Below are 6,055 nucleotides of genomic sequence, written 5' to 3' on the forward strand. Positions count from 1 at the left end.
CCTGTAGGCCAGAGCCACGCACCTGCCTGCCAAGTAGCCACTTAGGATGTTTCCTACCAACATGCCAGCCATGAATAAAAACTGAAGCATTGTGTTCAGTGTCTGGGATCCACATACTAGGTCCCACTGGAAGAAAAGAAAACCAGCAAGGTAGTATTTGTTCAAAATCTTTTTTTTTTTTTTGGTATTTTTTTTTTACTAGATATTTTTCTTTATTTACATTTCAAACGCTATCCTGAAAGTTCCCTATACCCTCCCCCAGCCCCTGCTCCCCTACCCACCCACTCCCACTTCTTGGCCCTGGCATTCCCCTGTGCTAGATAATATAAAGTTTGCAAGACCAAGGGGCCTCTCTTCCCAATGATGGCCAATTATGCCATCTTCTGCTACATATGCAGTTAGAGACACGGGAAGTTTAGTTTGTCTCCAATTTCTCTTTTGAATGTACCCGACTTCTATAGAAACTGGATCACTATTAACTTAAAAGTGTCTTTTCCATGAAGTCTTCCCTAATTCTGTGGGTTATATTAATGGCTTGTATCCCACACTAGGAGTTTCTCCAATTTGACTATATGATACAATAATTTGAGGATCTTAAATAATCTACTGCATCCTGAACATTGCTGCCTACACTCTCATTTAACTATTAGTCTTGTGTGTGTACTCTTAAGATATTTAAGTTTGAAATATGTGTCATTAGACCATATGCATAACTTTCTTCTTCATTCATATATAAGGAGAATTTTTAATTTCTCAGCAAGATTCACCCAAGTGCTTTACTAAATCTCAGATGGAAGATGGAACATTTCATGTATTCACCACAAGTCTCTCATTCTAGACATTTTTTCCAGCCTAAACACTGAATTTTATTTGTCCTTATTCCAGATAGATAGATAGATAGATAGATGATAGATAGATGTTTTAAGGAATAAACCAAGGGCCTTGTGCACTGGAGGAAAATGCTTTACAAATTAGCCACAATGCATCCTGTAAAACCAAAAGTAAACTTTTAAAACATTTTTATAGTACTTAGGGTTAAATCTAGGGACTTATACATGCTACACTAGGACTCTGCAGCTGAACCATCCTCACAATCTGCTATTAGGGTTTTATATGATTGCCCAGGTATATTTTCAATTTTAAATCAAGGCTAAACAATATGAATTTGATATAACATTTACCAAAAAAACACACAAATCACTTGCTTAATGGACTTTTCATAATATTCATAATAAACATGTGGGTTACCTGCTTTTACTGTGGTCATTTTATGAATGTAAGGTCTTATTTTGCAAGTCATTTTGTTCAACAATTCCACATCTCAAATTTAGTAAATAAGTAACCACCATTAGTTAAAAGAGTGAAGACAAGCACAAAGCAAATGTACTATTTGTTCCAACTGTGACACCCAATTCCTGAGGGGAAAATGGGTCACTTAGCTCAGTCAAGAAAAAAAGTGCTTCATACACCCAGCCATCCACATAGAGCTCTATGTCTAGCTCTGTTACACTGGAGAAGGTGCCATTTAGATGAAGGTGGTGCCACTGTGGTTGGACAAAGAAATGGCACTTGTCTGGTCTCAAGTTAGAATCTGGGGGTGGAGTCAGGGGAGATCCTCAGAAAGTCATTTTGTCTCAGGTTCCCACAGTCACTGTCAAAAACAGTGTCATTGCCAAGGATGGGGACCCAGCAACAAGGACTGGGAATGGCTGCTGTGACGCAGCACAACAGCCCTGCAGATCAGAAGAAAAGTCGTCTGAAAACTCTGGAATCTCCCTTGGCTTCTGATTTGATCCCAGTGGTCCTGATAGGCCATCCCGGCTGAATAACTTATCTTCAATAAGTACAAAGAGGGGAAAGACATGGATTTCACCAAGACATACTAAATAGGATTGATCCTGACCTGAAAAGTCCCCTCTTCATAGCAAGGTCATAGAGATTGCATTACTTAGTGATGTTAGAGTTTGGTAGAGAGCTGTTTCTTTTAAAGGGATAAGGATTTTCTGCTCACATGCTTTCTGTATTTAATCTGTTAAAGTTCAACTTGTGTCTAGCCTTATCCCATGATGACACTTTCAACTGTGACAAATAATTTCTGAACACAAACCAGAGTCAATCTGTTACATAGCAGTCCTGCCTACAATATGTTATTTGTGAGACTCTATAATGAGGTAGTTTGTAATATGATTTACTTACAGACTTGAATACAATCTTATGAATGTATTTTCTCAATTGAGGTTCCCTCCTCCCAGATAACTCTAGCTTGTATAAAGCTGACATAAAATTAGCCAGCACAGATGTGGACATTTTAATATGCAGAGAAAAGTACTGAAAAATGTCATCGAGAACAACCACAGAAGGGTACAGATCAGAAGAGATCACTTATGAACTCTTACTGGTTTTCAAAAATTAAGAGAAGAGATTAATTGGCAATGGCCCATTATTGGATTAACTACTCCAGAGTTAAGTGTAGTGGGTTTGGCATAATGCTGCTTGTATTCCAATGTTAATTTGGGTCCCCACATTGTTTGCATGGGAGAGTCCACACACTTGCACATAAGACACTGAGGGACTCTGCCCCCAGGTGGTTCCGATCTGTAAATAAAGATATGGGAAGCCAATAGCTGGGCAGGGCAGACAGATGCAGGACTTTAAGGATTCCCAGGCTTGGTACCAAGAGGAGGAAAAGAGAGGGGAGATCTGCCATTCAGGGAGAGTGTGGAGGAGAGGAGATCCACCAAGCCTGAGAAGAGTGCAGGACAGAGAGGTATGGCTGCCATATGAAGGAGCCAGGAGACTGTGGCCCAGTTGGGCAGCACTCTGGGTCTAGAGCAGCCAAAATAGAACACAGAATTTAGTATTAACTCGAGATTAACCATGTGGAAATTAGGCAGTGGCCCAGCTATTGAGTTGTATAAGGCATATCAAAATATAAAGGGTGTGTGTGTGTGTGTGTGTGTGTGTGTGTGTGTGTCTTTTATTCTAGAGCATTGACCATTGAGGCAGCTAGCAAACCCACCAATGGGATTGATTTAAATATTTAATTCGACAGTTAGCAAATTGTTTCAAACACTTACAATGAGATTCAGACTTAGACAATTTGAGACAGCTAACAACGGAAGCAGCAAAAGAGTTAACATTAGTAGAAAAGAGACTGCAAGATGCATATATGCATCACATATACCCCAAACTGAATTGTATTTTGGTTATTTTGCCTTCAACTTATTCTCCTACTGAGCTCATTATTCAAAGAGGAGATAGTATTTTAGAATGAATCTTCTTAGTACACCAACAAAGTAAAATTTAAGACATATATAAAAGATTGCTGATTGAATTATAAAAGGAAGAATATAACTGTGTTAATTGTCAAGAATAGATCCAGAGAGATACTGGGTTCCAGTCCAGGTTGGGGCCACCCCTGCCATCTCTCTTCCCAACACCAGTGGAGGCCACTGAGTGCTCCAGAGGTCCTCGGGATCTCGGGTGAGTGGAACACAATCAACTCCAGAGAATCCAGGAGGGGCTTGTGCCAGCAGGAACAGGGACAAAGGAACACCGCCCTCCCAGAGGCTGGGTTCCAGTCTGGTCGTGGCCACCACTGCCATCTCTCTTCTAAACTACAGCAAAGGCCACTAAGTGCTCCGGAGGACTCTCCACACCACAGGTCCTTGGGATCACAGAAGGAGGATAAGAGCTCCAGACTTCTGGACACCTGCCCTGAAAGAGGAGAGCTTGCCTGCAGAGAGTGCTCTGACCACCGGGATGCAGGTGAGAGTTGGATCCCCAGGAGTGCTGACAGAGGCTAACAGAATCACAGGAGGATCAAACTCCAGCCAGAGACAGCTTGAACATTAACACCAGAGATTTCCAGATGGTGAAAGGCAAACATAAGAATCTTACTAACAGAAACCAAGAACACTGGGCANCATCAGAACCCANTATGCCNACCACAGTGAGTCCTGGATACCCCAACACACCCGAAAAGCAAGATGCAGATTTAAAATCATCTCATGATGGTGGTAGAAGATTTGAAGATGGGCATTAATAACTCACTCAAAGAAATACAGGAGAACAATGCTAAACAGGTAGGAGCCCTTAAAGAGGAAGCACAAAAATCCATGAAGGAATTACAGGAGACCACTGCTAAACAGGTAGAAATCCTTAAAGAACTACAGGAAAACACTGCTAAACAGGTAGAAAAAAACAAAAATCCCTTAAAGAATTACAGGAAAACACTGCTAAACAGCTAGAAGAAACACAAAAGTCCCTTAAAGAATTACAGGAAAATACAACCAATCAGAGGATGGAATTGATCAAAACCATTAAGGATCTGAAAATGGAAACCCAAAGGGAGACAAGTCTGGAGATAGAAACCCTAAGAAAGAAATCAGGAACTCAAAACATGCAGGAAATCCAGGACACAATGAGAAGACCAAACCTTCGGATAGTAGGAGTAGATGAGAATGAATATTTTCAACTTAAAGGGCCAGTAAATATCTTCAACAAAATTATAGAAGAAAACTTCCCTAATCTAAAGAAAGAGATGCCCATGAATATACAAGAAGCCTACAGAACTCCAAATAGACTGGACCAGAAAAGAAATTCCTCCTAACACATAATAATCAGAACAACAAATGCACTAAATAAAGATAGAATATTAAAAGGAGCAAGGGAAAAGGGACAAGTAACATATAAAGGCAGGCCTATTAGAATTACTCCAGACTTCTCACCAGAGACAATGAAAGCCAGAAGATCCTGGACAGATGTTATGCAGACCCTAAGAGAACATAAATGCCAGCCCAGGCTACTAAACCCAGCAAAATTCTCAATTACCATAGATGGAGAAACCAAAGTATTCCAAGACAAAACCAAATTCACACAATATTTATCCACAAATCCAGCCCTTCAAAGGATAATAAAGTGAAAATACCAACACAAGGACAGAAACTACACCCTAGAAAAAGAAAGTAATCCTTCAACAAACCTAAAAGAAGACAGTCACAAGAACAGAATTCCAACTCTAACAAAAAAAGTAAATAACAGGAAGCAACAATTACTTTTCCTCAATATCTCTTAATATCAATGGACTTAATTCCTCAATAAAAAGATATCGACTAACAGATTAGCTACATAAAAAGAACCCAACATTTTGCTGCTTACAGGAAACCCACCTCAAGGACAAACAAAGACAGACACTTCCTCAGAGAAAAAGGCTGGAAAACAATTTTCCTAACAAATGGTCCAAAGAAACAAGCTGGAGTAGCCATTCTAAGATCGTATAAAATCGACTTCCAAACCGAAGTTATCAAAAAAGACAAGGACGGGCACTTCATACTCATCAAAGGTAAAATCTTCCTAGATGAACNCTCAATTCTGCATATCTATGCTCCAAATGCAAGGGCAGCCACATTCATTAAAGAAACTATAGTAAAGCTCAAAGCACACATTGCACCTCACTCAATAATAGTGGGAGACTTCACCACCCCACCCTCATCAATGGATAGATCCTGGAAACAGAAACTAAACAGAGACACATTGAAACTAACAGAAGTTATGAAACAAATGGATTTAACAAATATCTACAGAACATTTTATCCTACAACAAAAGGATACACCTTCGTCTCAGCACCTCATGCTACCTTCTCCAAAATTGACCATATAAGCAGTCACAAAACAGACCTCAACAGATACAAAAATATTGAAATNATCCCATGCATTCTATCAGATCACCAGGGACTAAGGCTGATATTCAATAACAACACTAATAATAGAAAGCCAGCATTCATGTGAAAGCTGAACCACACTTTACTCAATGATAACTTGGTCAAGGAAGAAATAAAGAAAGAAATTAAAGACTTTCTAAAGTTTAATGAAAATGAAGCCACAACATACCCAAACTTATGGGACACAATGAAAGCAGTCCTAAGAGGAAAACTCACAGCCCTGAGTGCCTCCAAAAAGAAACTAAAGAGAGCATACACTAGCAGCTTAACTGCAAACCTGAAAGCTATAGAACAAAAAGAAGCAAATTCACCCAAGAGGAGTAGATGACAGG

The sequence above is a fragment of the Mus pahari genome, unplaced genomic scaffold (genome assembly GCF_900095145.1).
Source record: "Mus pahari unplaced genomic scaffold, PAHARI_EIJ_v1.1 scaffold_10360_1, whole genome shotgun sequence".
Classification (NCBI taxonomy): Eukaryota; Metazoa; Chordata; class Mammalia; order Rodentia; family Muridae; genus Mus; species Mus pahari.